Raw genomic sequence first — 16,593 nt, forward strand, 5'->3', positions numbered from 1 at the left:
TGACACACGTTCATGCATATATATATATGTCTACATCAACATTGATATTGGCGGTTGTCCACATAGTGTTCTCCATCTGGAGCTATGACTTGCTCAAGTAAGAACCCCGCCAGTTCTTCTTGAATTGCTCGTACACGCTCTGTTGCTAGAAGACCGTCCCGCAACCGTTCGATCTAATAATTTGAAGAAGGTACGATGGTCAGTATATATATATGTGTGTATGTGAATGAAACACAAGGTGATCGATAAAATAAAGCCATGAATGTTGTTTAATTACTTACATCAAGTTGTTCCAAAATGTCCCTCTTATGGTGGGTATTCTGGCGGATGAACTCGCAAACGTAGAACCCGCATAAATTATTCCCGTCCTCCTGCCTCAAGCACTTTACGAGAACAAAGTTCAATCAAAATAATATATATATAATCAAGGATGATAATAATGGTATTGAAACTACAATCAAAGAGATGCGCGGCCTAGCCAGTAGTACTTACCGGTACATGTTTTATTCGAAGTTCTTTATTCTTTAAACCCGGAGACTTGTTGGTGAACCGTTTCCAAGCCTTGAGGAGGATATCAGCCATGTCCCCCCACGCCTCAAGGGGTTTACTCTTCGAGTCCATGACTTCTACTATCCCGGTGTCGGGTTCAATGACTAGCAGGATATAGTGAAACCTGCGGACACACATATATATGCATAACTCATCAATTACACTTAACACATGGAGTAAGCGAAAAAGATTTAATGTGTGAAGACAGTAACACTCACGCGAAGTTGTAAGGAAATAGTATTGCCCTTTTGTATGAGTTTTTCCTTAAGACATATACCAAGTTATTCTCCGTGTCCTTGGGAGAGTTGTCGACAGTATACCCATTCACGGTATATGGGTCAACGAACCCAAGATCATAGATTTGCCCCTTGCGGCATTCGCGAATCTTCATTCTGCATAATACAGTGAGAGTATGGTTATATGCTAGCAATAATGGACGAGTCGCGGTAGAGACTTAATTACATAAATAATACTTACAGACAGTATGCACTCAGCAGAGATTTGTCGAGGGCGTCTTGGTTGAATAACTGAAATAATTCACAAAATTCGATGTTCATCACGTCAGTTCGCCCGTAGTGCTCATCTCTTATTGCCACCATGATCCAGTTCTGGCCGTCCTTACATGCATCCAAGTACCAATTATGTAGTCTTCGCAGCTGTGTTGATAGATTAGGCAACTCCGCAGCTCTGACAAGAGGTTCCCCGTATGTGTAATGGTATGCTAATTGGACATCGTCCGTGGCCATGAATTCGATGCGGCTTAAGTACTCAGGAATACTCATACCGGCCGCATCTGCCTCATCTTTGTATAGTTTTACCATCGTTGGATCAAGGCACGCTAGGACATCGGGATACACTTGGAGCGGGGGGCACGAGTTTTTCTGGGCTCCAAGCTGGGGAACTGGTTTCCCATCTACCTTACTTTTTTCCCACCGCTCTTTTGCTAACACATTTGACTTGCGAATAGACCGGTCATAGTTCGATGAAAGACTTGGCTCAGGTTGATGAAGGTTCTTCAGCAGTTTCAACTTCTTTTCCAGAGATATAGCTGGCTCCGGCTCAAGCTGGGGCTTTTTAAGTTTCAACATTTGTTGCTTGTGCTGTTCAGCTACGATCTTGGCATTTTCCTCAACTGTATAGTCATAAGGTCTCTTGGGAGGAACCTTAGGCACTCTTGGGAGGGGCTCTTCTTTGCGTCTCGGTGATTTGTTACGACTCAGCTGTGTCGTAGCGGCCCGCCTAATTTTCCTCTTATACTTGGGCGGCGGAGAAGGCTCACGCGGCGGCGGAGATGGCTCACGCGCCGGCGGGGAAGGCTCACGCGCCGGCGGGGAAGGCTCACGCGGCGGCGGAGATGGCTCACGCGCCGGCGGGGAAGGCTCACGCACTGGAGACGGCTGCATCGGTGGAGAATGCTGGCTCGGTGGAGACCTTGTTGGCGCCTTCCAACCCGGAATCACAATGAATTCCTTTCGCCATAGAACTGTAGTGTTCTTGGCCTCTCCCAGCTCTAGCAAATCCCCTTCACCGGCAGGGTGGTCAAGCCTCAGCGGCCCATACCCATCCATAACTTGATCCACCCCGGCAACAGCGTATCCAGGTGGAACCGGCTTGAAGTGATATCTTTGATCGTGCACCGGCGGTAAGACATAGCCGATCGCCGCCTTGAGCGTTAAGTAGCCCATCGTTTGGAAATGTAGCTCACAAGGTGTCGACTCGTGATAAAGTCCACGGTGGTAGAGATCGAAGGCATCTGCGGATCCACAGGGAGGGAGGAGCCATCTGCGGATCCACATCTGCATCATCACCCAGGCAGCTCTGTGGAAGCCACGCTGCTCTTCCGCTGAGATCCCTGGCCGGTAGCATCGAATGCAACTTCTTCTATCCGCGGATTAGGTTGAGGTTGGGTGACCGTGGATCGAGCCTCGACATTATCATCCTCACTTGCTCCTCTAGCTTAGCAACGCGTTCTTGAACCACATCCTTTTGCCTCCGACGGCTTCTATCGGGATATTTCTTCGTTTCTGCAGAAACCCAATACACCACGGCTTGCCACCTGGTATGGTTCGTGTTCGTCCCGGTGTTCAGGATTCCCAAGGGCGCGTGTGAGCTGGTCCTTCTCTCTTTCGGGACGGAACTTCCCCTCTTCAACTTCCTTTGCAGCATTTCTAAAGGCTTCGATGGGAAGTGGGTTTTCCCGATGTCTTTGTGTATATATGCAGAACCCTTGTGCGTCCAACGTGCCCCCATGCGCGTAAAACCAATCCCTTGACCGCTGGTTCCATTTCCGTACCTCTGGCTGGATCCCGTTCTTAATTAGGTCATTCTCCCATTTCTCCCACTTAGGTCTGCCAGCCTTGTAGCCTCCTCGCCCCATGGTATGGAAGTACATCTTATTAGCAGCATTTTTCTTGTTGGTGTCTGACCTTGTCTTTGCCCTCTCCGATGTCTTGTACTTCACAAATGCCTCCCTGGTCTTTTATCTTCTCATAGGGGCCCTTGAAATCTGGAGTCTTCTTTTTCTTGATAAAGGAGTTGTCCAATTTCTTCTTGTAGTCGTTGAACTGCGTTGCCATCTTCTTAAGAGCCCACTTCTTGACTCTTCGTTGTATGCTATTCAGCTCGGGATCCTCAGGGTCTGGCCTTTTATTATCACTATCGTAGTCACTGCTCCGGAAATGTGAAATTTACCATGAGTTTCCTAAACATCAGATTTTTGGATCTCGTATCGACGTAAGTAACTCCTTCGTCCTCCTTTGCAGGTTTCTTCCATTCTTGAGTGGTGATCGGGATGGTGTCCCTAACAATAACTCCGCATTGACTTACAAACTTTTTTGCGTGATCCTTGGGAGAAATCGGTTCGCCGTCTATAGCGATTTCCGTGATGATGCACCTTTCATGGTCTTCCATCTTTCTGGCCGCGCCTCGTTTAGTTCTGCCAGTAGAGTGTGTTGATTGGGAGGTCTAAAAGAAGAAACAACGTTAATATATGTATATGCACATATCTCTGTAGGCTTGGTTAATTAATATATATACACCTCGACGTGGTGAGCTTCTCCCTCGCAGTCATCACCTTCTCCCTCACCGGAGCCGTCTCCACGGTGGTCTTGATCATCTTCCTCATCGGAGCCGTCTCCTCGGGTTCGCTCGTCTCCCTCGCCGGATTGGTTTAGGTAAAGAGAGGTGATATCGTCATCATCACGGATAATCTCCTCGACGAGGTATTCTTGTTCTAGGTCTCTTTCCATAGTTTCTGCAAAGACTTAAAAGTTATTCTAATGCTATAAACACAACGAAGCTAGATTCTGCAAAGACTTACAAGTTTCTGCAAAGACTTACAAGTAATTAAGAATAATGCTCAATACATGATCAATAATAGTGCTGAAAGCAGATAGTGCAGTTACATGCATACATAGATCGATAATACATCAATCACTACTACAAACACTCAACCGCGCAGACCGGGTCCTAGAGGGCGCCGACCGGGTCCTGAGCCGCGCTGGGTGTGCCCCCAAAGCCACGGAACAACAACGGGAGCATAGCTAACATGAGATCCCTGCATAACGCTCCATCCGCCCCTATACATGTTGTCTAACGCATACATGTAACGGCGAACGTGCTGGTCCTCCGCTTCAATGCGCTGAGCTACCTCCTCCGGCGGGGCCGGCTCCCTCTGAAACGAACGTGGCCCATAGGACCTCCACCAGAGAATATCCGGGTCGACGACGGGACCCGGATTCCGCACCAAGGTGCGCGCCCCGGAAGATAACACCTCCCAAGGCTACCCCCGGCGGAGCCCAGTCCCGGACTTCCCCCATCTGCTGCATCTCCTCTAAAACTGTCCTAGCTCCAGGACGCGGAGGCCGCGGCATCGTATGCAAACTAACAAATATAATATTGAATTTGAATAAAGTACTTATGAATATGAATCAAAGTAATTAAAATTTTTCTAACACATACTAATATAGTACTGACATATTCCATCTAATTTTTTTCTAACACATCTAAAATAAAGTACTTACATATTTCATCTAATTTTTTCTAACACATATTTAAAATCTAACACATACTAAAATTTCCTAACACATCTAACACACTAAATTTTTTCTAACTAAAATTTCCTAACACATCTAACACACTAACTTTTTCTAACACACTAAATTTTTTCTAACTAAAATTTCTAACAATTTCCTAACTAAAATTTCTAACACTACTAAAATTTCCTAACTAAAATTTCTAACTAAATTTCCTAACTAAAATTTCTAACTAAATTTCTAACTAAATTTTCCTAACTAAAATTTCTAACTAAATTTTCCTAACTAAAAACTAACTAAAAAAAAAAGGAGGGGGCTGGGGCGGGCGGCGCTGCTCCCCTCGAGGGCGTGCGGCGGCGGACGGGCGACGGCGGGCGGGCGGCGGCAGCGGGCGATGGCGGGTGGGCGGCGACGATGGGCGACGGCGGGCGGGCGGCGGCGGCGGGCGACGGCGGGCCGACGGGCCCGGAGTGGAGGCGGCAGAGGCGGCGCCGGGCGCGGGCGGGCGGCGGGCGCGGGCGGGCGACGCCGGGCGCGGGCGGGCGACGGCCGCCGGCGCGGGCGGGCGACGGCGGGCGACGGGGCGCGGTGTGGAGGAGGAAGAGGAGGAGCCGGCCGGCGCGGCGCGGGCGGGCGGCGGGCGCGGGCGGGCGACGGCGGGCGGGCGCGGCCGACGGCGGGCGACGGCGCGGGCGGGCGGGCGGCGGGCGGCGGCGGGCGGCGGCGCGCGATTTTGGCAGCCTGCCGGCGTCCAAAAGCTCTCCTCGCGCGAATGGGGGAAGAAGGAGGGGCGCGCGCGCAGTTAAGTAATTGGTGTCTTTTGCACCGGTTCGTGGCTGGAACCGGTGCAAAAGAGTCTTTTGCACCGGTTCCAGCCACGAACCGGTGCAAAAGACCCCAATTTTGGCTGAAAATTTTGCATTCTTCCCGCCTTTTTTTCTCTCTTTCGCGCGGGATCGAGTTCCCGCCACGACGCTGCGCGGGTTTCCGCCACGACGCCGCGCGGGATATGTTCCCGCCACGACGCCGCGCTGGACATTTCCCGCCACGACGCTGCGCGGGTTTCCGCCAAGACGCCGCGCTGGACATTTTCCCGCCACGACGCTGCGCGGGATATGTTCCCGCCACGACGCCGCACTTGACATTTTCCCTCCACGACGCCCAGCGCGGAGATTTCCCGCCTAAACGCCCTCTATAAATAGTACTCCCCCGTGTCTCCCATTTCACTCATCACTGAACCCTAGCCCATTGCACAATGCCTCCAAAGCCGCACCCACCGCCGGTGGAGGTGGACCCGCAGCTCGCGGAGATAGAGGAGTGGGAGGAGTTGCAGCAGCAGCTGCGGCAGGAGGCGGCAGCCAGGAGGGCAGCAGCGGATGAGGTGGACCCGCAGCTCGCAGAGATAGAGGAGTGGGAGGAGGCGGCGCTAGCGGCTACCATAGAAGCGTTTGAGAGGCAGAGTCTCCAGGAGCTGCATAAGCGGCCGCGTGTGGCGGATCTGGATAGTGAAGAGATGCATAAGCGTCGTCGTGAGGAGGAGCTGCGGCAGGAGGCGACAGCCAGGAGGGCAGCAGCAGATGCGCGGAAGAACTAGTAGAAGTTGTTATTTTTGAATTTCAATAAAGCAGTGTTGTCGTTGTTTTAGTTTAAGTTTAGTTAACGTATCTTGTTAAATTTCAATAAAGTCGTTGTCGTTTTATCCCGGTTAATGGCTGGAACCGGTGCTAAAGACGGTTGATTAGTTTATATACCACTTTTATCACTGTTAATTGATGGAACCGGTGATAAAGATGGTGGATTAGTTTATATATCCTTTTATCTCGGTTCCTGGCTGGAACCGGTGCTAAAGATGGGGGGGCTAAATCTGGGGGAGGCTTATCTGTTATTTGCCTTATCTGGGGTGGTTTCATCTGGGGGGAGGGGATTATCTGGAGGCACACACCGCTATATATAGCCCCCTCCGGGGAGAGTAGAGAGAACAAAGAGAGAAGATGCAACGACCAAGAAGGAAAGAGCCTCTCCGGCGAAGTTTCTCGAAGATGTCTTAGATGGCTGGCCGTCTTAGACATCTTCGGAAACTTCGCCCGAGAACTCTTCCCACAAGCTGCTAGTATACACCCAACAAACAATAGCTCACGGTAAGGAGGGGAGAGCATAGAGAGCTTCCAGGGAGCTGGTATATAACCCGACGACGGCGACCTCGAAGGAAAGAGCCTCTCCGGCGGAGTTTCTCGAAGATGTCTTAGATGGACGGCCATCTTAGACATCTTCGGAAGCTCCGCCCGAGTAACTCTTCCCGCAAGTCCCGCTCGGAAGCTGCTATACACCCAACAACCAGTAGGTGAGGATAAATTTCCAAACATGTGTATCTACAAAAATAATAAACTTGGATAATTGCATTTAGTTAAAACGACCAATGTTACAGATACATATCACAACAAACGCTTCACAATATGAGCTCAAGGTACATGATAATAATTAATACATTATGATCGCTTCGACCGTAACCATGGAGTATCTTCAGCATTTAACGCGATGGTTGGATCAATGTTCACTGTGAAGGGCGGAATTTCAGCAAACTTATTATAATCTTCTGACATGTCCGTCTTGTCCTTGACTCCCACGATGGTTCTTTTCCCTGAAAGAACTATGTGACGCTTTGGCTCATCGGATGAGCTCGTTTCCTTATGTTTTCTTTTATTCGGTCTAGAGGACATGTCCTTCACATAGAAAACCTGAGCCACATCATTGGCTAGGACGAATGGTTCGTCTCTGTAACCAAGATTGTTGGTATCCACTGTTGTCATTCCGTACAGCTGGTCTACCTTTACCCCTTTTCCATCCAGCTTGAACCATTTGCACCGAAATAAAGGGACCTTAAAAGAAGGTCCATAGTCAAGTTCCATATCTCCTCTATGTAACCATAATATGTGTCCTTTTTGCCACTGCTAGTGTTTGTTGCATCAATGCGGACACCACTGTTTTGGTTGGTGCTCTTTTTATCTTGGGCGAACGTGTAGAAGGTATTTCCATTTATCTCGTACCCCTGGAAAGTCACTATAGTCGAAGATGGTGACCCAGCCAACATGTACAACTGATCTACAATACTGTTGTTATTAATGAGATGTTCTCGGAGCCAACCGCCGAATGTCTGCATATGTTTATGCGTAATCCAGTCTTCAGACTGCCCCAGATGTTCTGAGCGCACAATATTCTTGTGATCAGTGATATACGGGGCCACCAAGGTGGAACTTTGTAGAACTGTGTAGTGTGCTTGAGTGAAAGAAATGCCATCCCTACATATCATTGATTTCCTTCCTAGCGTGCCTTTTCCACTTAGTCGCCCCTCATGTCGCGATTCAGGAACACCAATCGACTTAAGGTCAGGAATGAAGTCAACACAGAACTCGATGACCTCCTCTGTTCCATAGCCCTTGGAGATGCTTCCTTACGGCCTAGCACGGTTATGAACATATTTCTTTAAGACCCCCATGAACCTCTCGAAGGGGAACATATTGTGTAGAAAGACAGGACCGAGGATGGCAATCTCTTCGACAAGGTGAACCAGGAGATGTGTCATAATATTGAAGAAAGATGGTGGAAACACCAACTCAAAGCTAACAAGACATTGCACCACATCCTTCGTAACCTTGGAAGACTAGCTGGATCGATTACCTTCGAGATATCGCATTAAGGAATGCACATAGCTTCACAATGGGTATTCGAACATTTTCCGCGAAGCCCCCTCGGTGCAACCGGAAGCAAGCTGCGTCATAATAATGTGGCAGTCATGCGACTTCAGGTTCTGGAATTTTTTATTCTCCATAATTAGAATTCATTTTATATTGTAGGAGAAGCCGGACGGGACCTTGATACCGTAAAGGACTTCAAAAAAGATATCCTTCTCTGCTTTGGTAAGAGCGTAGCCGGCGGGACTTAAGCGACTCCTGTATCCTTGTAATCCTGTTCTTGCTTGTCTTTTGGGACTTTCATACGATCGGTCCTCCCGTGCTTCTGGTGTATCTTTTGTCTTCCCATACACGCCTAAGAAACCTAGCAGGTTCACGCAAAGATTCTTCGTCACGTGCATCACGTCGATTGAAGAGCGGACCTCTAGGACTTTCCAATAGGGTAGATCCCAAAATATAGATTTTTCTTCCACATGGGTGCGTGTCCGGTAACGTCGTCATTCGGAACAGATTGGCCGCCAGGACCCTTTCCAAAGATTACTTTTAGGTCCTTGACCATATCAAGTAAAGCATCACCGGTACGGAGTTCGGGCTTCACCCGGCGATCTGCCTCACCTCCGAAATGATTGCCTTTCTTTACGACGGGGTGCCTCTTTGGAAGAAATCGACGATGCCCTGTACACAACCTTCTTACATTTATGCAAATAGGCACCTTCGGTCTCATCTAAACGGTGCGTGCATGCATTGTATCCCTTGTTTGTCTGTCCCGAAAGGTTACTAAGAGCAGGCCAATCATTGATGGTCACGAAAAGCAACGCTCGTAGGTTAAATGACTCCTGTTTGTACTCATCCCATGCATGTACACCTGGTTTGCTCCACAACTGTAAGAGTTCTTCAAATAATGGCTGTAGGTACACATCAATGTCGTTGCCGGGTTGTTTTGGGCCTTGGATGAGCACGGCATCATAATGAACTTCCGCTTCATGCACAACCAAGGCGGAAGGTTATAGATACATAGAGTTACGGGCCAAGTGCTATGACTGCAGCTCTGCTCCCCAAAAGGATTCATTCCATCCGTACTTAGGCCAAACCTTAAGTTCCTCGCGTCATCTGCAAAATCCGGGGAACTCTCTATCGATTGTCCTCCACTGCGACCCATCGCGGGGTGTCTCAAAGCATCTCGTCTTTCTTACGGTCTTCTTTGTGCCATCGCAACAACCTGGCATGCTCTTTATTTACGAACAGACGTTTCAACCGTGGTATTATAGGAGCATACCACATAACCTTGGCAGAACCCTCTTCCTAGGGGGCTCGCCCTCAACATCACCAGGGTCATCTCGCCTCGATCTTATACCGAAGTGCAGTGCATACCGGACATTTTTCCAAATTTTCATACTCAGCGCGGTAGAGGATGCGGTCATTAATGCATGCATGTATCTTCAGCACCTCTAATCCTAGAGGGCGAGAGAACCTTCTTTGCTTCGTACGTATCGTCGTGCAATTCGTTATTCTTTGGAAACCTCCTCTTCATTATTTTCGCAACTTCTCAAATGGCTTGTCACATATACCAGCCTCTCGCCTTCCATTGCGGCAACTCCAGTGGTGGCACCGAGCTTTGTGTTGCCATCTTCGCAATTTGGGTATAACTTCTTTTTGTGATCATCTAACATGCCCTTTAACTTTCGCTTCTCGTTTTCTGTTTCTGCATCTCTGTGTGCATCGGCGATGGCCCGACGAAGATCATCATCAACGGGCTCATCTGATGCCTCTTCATCTTGATCACCTCCTCCTGCATCTTCATCTTCATCATGCCCCGTTGCGGTATCACCGTAGTTAGGGTACATATCATCATCCTCTTCTTCTTCTTCGTCGTCTTCCATCATAACCCCTCTTTCTCCATGCTTGGTCCAACAATTATAGCTGGGCATGAAACCTTTCCAAAGCAGGTGTGAGTGAATGACTTGCCATTCAGGGTATTGCTTCAAGTTATGGCAATCAACACATGGACAACACATAAAACCATCCGCCTGTGGGTTTTCCTGAGCCACACGGATAAATTCTTCCAGGCCCGATCTGAACTCGGGTAGACGTCGGTCAACGTACATCCATTGCCGCCGGTTCATCTACATCAAATAATTAATTAAGTTTATCAATAAACAATTACAAAACATCATAATATTTATAAATAGTGGAAATTAGCACCGTACAAATGAAAGGGTTAAGTTGTTGCTTAAACCTTGATCGAGGAGGGAAAGAAAGAGGAGAAAGCTTAAGTGTCGCTCCGGCACCTCATCTCATTTTTATTTTGTGTAAAATCAAGCGAAATCATTCTCTCAGACATTTCATCGAGCACCTTGTTTGCATGCCAAAGAAATGCAAGGTAGCACTCAACACACACACCTTCTCCTAGCAAAAATGAAGTGGAGTGGGCTGTTTGGCCGGGTAGCTGAGCTGAAATAGGGCTGCGGACCTTTAGCACCGGTTCGTGTTACGAACCGGTGCAAATGGTCTATCTTTTGCACCGGTTCGTAACACGAACCGGTGCTAAAGGTTCCTCGGCTGACACATGCACAGCGACGAAGCTTTGCACCGGTTTGTGTTACGAACCGGTGCAAAAGATAGCTCATTTGCACCGGTTCGTAACACGAACCGGTGCAAAAGGTCTCTCGGCCGGCTGCGCACCACGAACCGGTGCTAATGACCCCTTTTAGCACCGGTTCGTGCCAAATCCGGTGCAAAAGCCATTTGGGGCAAAAAACCAAAGCCCTTGTTTCTACTAGTGTGTTGTGAATGTGAGTTCCAAGCCGGCTCGGGCCTAGATGGGCTTGGGCGAGCCTACTGTTCTGGAACTAACAGCAGGCAAGCACGGTGGCACCTAGTGGCACCGGTTGTTGGGCACCGTGGTGGTGGCGGCGGCTGGATCTCCTCTAATGGTGTTCGGCTAGATCTGGCTCATCTCTCATCTGCGGTAAGGCCATAAGGTGAATCCTTGATGCGTGTGTCCAATGGTTTTTTGGGGTCGAGGGTAGGGCAAGTGGGAAAGCCCTATGTGACGCTGCCATCGGCAGCACGTGTGGGAGCAATCACCTCCTTGTAGGCATCGTCATGGCACTACCCGTGCTTCCATCCTCAAGCACGGGGAAACCCTAGATTTGGTCATCAGATTGGGCGGATGTGACACTCCTGTGTTGTTCACCTCCTTGAAGGCGTCATCTAGGTTGTTTGTCGAGTCCTCGATGCAGCAGCTAGGGTCGGTGTTGGATGCCACTCACATCATGGGCTTCTGTGGCACTATGTACCCCGTTCCTAGCACGTCATGGTTGACGCCTCCTATATTTTGGTGCGGTCCCGTTGTTCACTCGCCGACCTTATGGCCTTCTGGGTGAGCGGTTCCTTCTTCGGTCGTGCCGCGGACTACAAGCTCATTGTATTGCCTCGTCAGATTCCATGGATGGAGACGGTGAAAGGCAAGTTCCAGTCGTCTAATTGGGTAAGATTTTTTTGTTTTCCCTGCCTTGCGACCTGCCTCGGCTGTCGCGGTTGTTGCCGCTCTTTCAGCGTCCGTCCTGGTCGCCACGGGTTTCGTATAGTGTGCATACACAGGCATTCACTTAGTTACTCTCCGGTAAGCCCTTGGATGGACTCAATTACTCTTCAAGAAGCATATAGGTGATTGGAGAGTCAAGAATGAAGAAACAACCTAGGCATTGTCTGCATCGCAAATATCAGCAAGCATGACAAGGAAGGGGCTTCAGCACATGACAAGCAATATTGGTCACGGATCCATAAATCTCCCTCAACACAGATTCATCAAGTGTGGCATGCATAGGGTCCTAGAGACGTTGCCTAGAGGAAAAATTACAAGAAAATTATAGAACTGAGTGAGCTGATGAAAATGGTAGGATTAACGGGTGGAGGAATATCACCTTCAGTCTCCAGGATGCACCCGCTGCCGCCGCCTTGGTCGACGTGGCGGGTGGTAGGTGCGGGCAGAGATGAGCGAGAAGCATGGATGCAGAGCCAAGGAATTCATTCTTTGCCGCCGCGTGGATAGGGTAGCCTCATGAATGACGACGGCAGATCTTCCCTCTCCTCCGCTGCTGTCTTTCGTGGATCAGGGCATCTCCAGCGGCGCGACGTATTTTTATGTCTGGCACCGTCCGTTTGTGTCGCGCTGCGGACGCTAAAATGACCGTTTTTGTCCGCGCGTCCGTTTGCGTCTGGGGTCTGCTCTAGCAGGGCGACGCATTAATTTTTTTTTCCTTTTTCCCCCTCTTCTCCATTAATTAAACATAGTTTCAAATATTACATTTTAAAACATGATTTTACACAAACTAACACATAATTTGGAACATGGTTTACACAAACTAACACAGAGTTTGAACCATGGTCGACACAAATATTTTTTTTTTGGAAAAAGTCTATTTCAAACCCCGAATTCGTAGAGGGTTGGCAAGATGAACCCTGAACTTCAAATCCCTGTCGTTTGTACCCTGAACTATTGAATCCCGGTCTAAATTAAACCCTGGAGCTGTTTGGATCACCGGGAAAAGAATAATCCCAGCCGGGAATAACCATTGTCTCACTGACTACATGGGCCGGCATTTCAGAATCATCTCCTATCTCAGTCCATCTTCCCCTAATCTGGAAAGCAGGGATCTGTGCTATACACCAGCGGATGGGAATGGGAGGGGCCACCGACGAATGGGAAGGGCGATACGCCCGCCATGGAGGATGTCTCTGCCTGCCTCCGCTCGGCCGCGACCCAGCTAGCTCCGCCGTATCCCGCTTAGCTCGGCCGCGACCTGGCTAGTTCCGTCGTATCCCGCCTAGTTCGGCCGCGTCACACCGGGTCGAAGCAGCTATGGTCCGTGTTTGGAGCCACATGACAAGCCCGAGCTAAGCGACGGTAATCCCGCTCGGCTAGCTCGACAAGCCCGCTCGCCCGCTCGGCTGCGCTCAGCTCGCCGCGCCTTGGTTGCCCACGCGCGCCCGCTCTTGGCAGTGCCCACCAGCTCGCTCGCATCCTGAATGCCTGCTTTGATACATGCTTGGGCTGGGATGCTCTACGCCGATGCGTGCGCTGTTTCTTGCGCGTGACGTAGCTAGCTGAGCACATGTGCTGCTGGCATGCTGCTAGCTAGCTAGCTAGCATGTGGCTCCAAACACGGACCATAGCTGCTTCGACCCGGTGTAACGCGGCCGAACTAGGCGGGATACGACGGAACTAGCCAGGTCGCGGCCGAGCTAAGCGGGATACGGCGGAGCTAGCTGGGTCGCGGCCGAGCGGAGGCAGGCAGAGACATCCTCCATGGCTGGCGTATCGCCCTTCCCATCCGTCGGTGGCCCCTCCTATTCCCATCCGCTGGTGTATAGCACAGATCCCTGCTTTCCAGATTAGGGGAAGATGGACTGAGATAGGAGATGATTCTGAAATGCGGGCCCATGTAGTCAGTGAGACAATGGTTATTCCCGGCTGGGATTATTCTTTTCCCGGTGATCCAAACAGCTCCAGGGTTTAATTTAGACCGGGATTCAATAGTTCAGGGTACAAACGACAGGGATTTGAAGTTCAGGGTTCATCTCGCCAACCCTCTACGAATTCAGGGTTTGAAATAGACTTTTTCCTTTGCATTATCCCACGTGGCTTGCTTAATTTTGGCTTGTTTGAAAAAAAGTTCTTAAGTATAACTTTCACAATTTTGTTGTCTGTTGAACAATATCTAATTTACTTGTATTGTATCGTGACATAATTTTCTACCATGCATAGGGCTTTGCTCAAAGAGCCGCCATGCGCATGCATGCATGTATTTCTTCATGTACATTGCGGGATTGATAAACTTTGAGTAAAAGACACCCGTGGCACACCAAGGAAACGGACCCGTCCTACGGGAAACCTAGCGTTGCCACACGCCTTCCCCCACCTCCTCCCTCCCCCTCAACGCCGCCACCGGGGCGCGCTGACCGGGCTTCGGCGGCGGCGTGGCCCCTTTCTCTCCCTTCTCGGGTGGTGGTGGTGCGGGCGGCCGACCTCGAGCGGTGGCAGCCACCGGCGGCAGAGCTGCAGGTGTTGTGCGCCGACGTGGAGGCCTCGAGGTGTTGCTGCTTGGCGCTCGCGACGGTGGCGTCCGGCTGCTTCCGGGGTTTGGGTCTACCCAGATCTGCTGGGGTGGTTGCCAGTCTCCTACGTTGGTGGCAGGGCGGCGGCCCCCAGGCTCCAACGTTCGTCCGTCTCGGCGGCAGTGGACGGGAGTTGGCCTCCTTGCCGACCGACATGGTGTTGGGCGGCGCAGAGGCTGCTTGCGAGATGCCGACCACTTGTGGTCGGACTCGTGGCGGCGGAGTGAAGCTTCTGCTTCCGAGCGGGCAAGGTGGCCTCCGGGCGGCGCTTTTGCAGCTCTTGGCGGCGGGCGTCGATGGAGGGAGTGGCTGCAGGGCGGCGCTCCGGTTCGGGCTAGAGCTAGGCTTGCCGTGGGCCAGGCAAGCCCGTGGTGGGTGGCGGCTCGACCTTCTGGTTCGGCTATTCTGAGGAGGTGGTTGTCGTTGCCTGCCTCGGTGGTATGGTGGCACCAACCCCTAGGCCCCGCTGGCCGGCGTGGTGTCGGGCGGCGTGTGCCTTCTTGTGGTGTGTCGACTTCTTGTCGGTGGCATGGCTGCGAGGGTTGTCGCCTCTTTCTCAGCCATTAGCCTGCAGCAGTTCGCCGCTGGGGCTGACAAGTGCCATGGTTTCGCAGTGGCGGCCATGGTGGTGACGCGCTTCCCACGCGGGGGGTTGTTGTGGTTGGGTGTGGAGCCCCTCTATCTTGCCATCAGTTACAGAGGATGCTGCTTCCGTCTGTGCTGGTGTGCCCCATGGTGATGCAGATAGCGGCCATGGATGTGGTCTCCTCTCTGTTGCGAGGCGAGCCTTGGCAGTGGTGTTGGTGGCGTCTTCTTGCCGGTTGCTGGGCTCCGGTGTCGAGTTCTTGGTGGGGTTCTTCGGCGCGCGGCGGATGCTCCATGCGAGAGAAATCTATGGGTGTCTCTGCCTTTGAAGCTCTTTGACTCCAGCCGGTGGCACACATGCGTCGTGGCGTCATCTCGGCCGCGCGAGACCTTTCGGCCACACCCTCGACACAGGTGGTGTCAGTGCGTAGTGTGGTCTCGGATGCATGCTTCCCTTCGATTACGTCGATGGTGCAGTGCCGGTGCTGGGTCTCGGCGGACGAAGGTCGTTCGACTACTCCGGCGAGTCCTCGAGCGGGGGTTGTCCCTCCTTCGTGTCCTTGGAGCTCTTCCTCATGATTGATGTACCTGGGCCACGATGAGTATTCTCATCGGCCAACCGCCCCCAGATTGAGGGGTGGCCACTTTGTTTTTCTCTCCTTAGTCTTGTGTGTTGGTGGTGTGCGTTTTTTCCTTTCTTCTTCTCCCTCGTAACCTCCGTGTACTCTGGTTCATTTGATCCCATCTTGTAGAGGCTGAAAAGCTTCAGAGGCAACTTAGCCGAATATATGTTCAGGCTGGCTCACGCCTGCCATAGTTACAAACATCAAATACCATACTACTTCCTCCGTCTCGGTGGGTTTTGGCTTACATAAATTTTCATGGGGACCAAAACAGCTTTTTATATTGGACGTCATATTCTCCCCCGAGCCCTCCCTAATCTCCAATCACCTGCCTAGGATATCAACAGACTTCACACAAAACGGGAGAGGCAACTGCTCCCGAGAAGATTTTGCATGGCGCGAGAGAGATTTTCCCCTCAACTAATCTCGCGCGAGACAGCCGGCCATGCAGCAGCGGTCAGTTTTCTCACCCGCGGATCGCCTCTGCCCTCTCCCTCCAAACCTTCCAGAAGCGCACGAATTTTACGAGCAAAATCAGGGTTCCAATTTTTCATTCAATTTCTAGCATATTCGGGTATCCTTCAATAAAAGGCCCACATCACATTTTTTTCACAACTTGTTCTTCCTCCTACACATACAGTCGCGCCGTCTGCAGTCCCAGCATGCATGCAAGCGCCGCCCGCCCTCTTCCCCCGCGCCGTCTGCCGCCCCCACGCGCCGCCGCCCCGCGCCACCAACGCACCGCCTAGCCCCTGCGCCAACGAAGCTCTGCCATGCCCTTGCACCGATGCGCGAGCTCCACCTTGCCCTTCTCCTCCACAGTTAATTCAGTCGGCGGCCAACTCCATCTCAGCCTATCTAATTTTGTTGATCACCAACCGGATTACTTGGTAGTTTCGCCGGAATTTGGCCGGACTCCGGCAAATCTACCGATGAAATGTATCGGCGTGTTGTGATTTTTTCAAGGGTGTGCCTATGTCTCAGTCGACTGAG

General features: G+C 51.0%; 1 long non-coding RNA gene across 1 annotated transcript; it reads right to left on the minus strand.

Annotated features, from left to right (window-relative positions):
- Positions 1 to 284: 284 nt before the first annotated feature.
- LOC139832126 (uncharacterized) lies at positions 285 to 935 on the minus strand. The gene is made up of 3 exons (XR_011746753.1): positions 768 to 935; positions 493 to 673; positions 285 to 383 (listed from the first exon to the last, which is right to left on the minus strand). It is a non-coding gene; the product is annotated as an uncharacterized lncRNA (long non-coding RNA).
- Positions 936 to 16,593: the final 15,658 nt, after the last annotated feature.

Source organism: Lolium perenne, chromosome 6 (genome assembly GCF_019359855.2).
Source record: "Lolium perenne isolate Kyuss_39 chromosome 6, Kyuss_2.0, whole genome shotgun sequence".
NCBI lineage: Eukaryota > Viridiplantae > Streptophyta > Magnoliopsida > Poales > Poaceae > Lolium > Lolium perenne.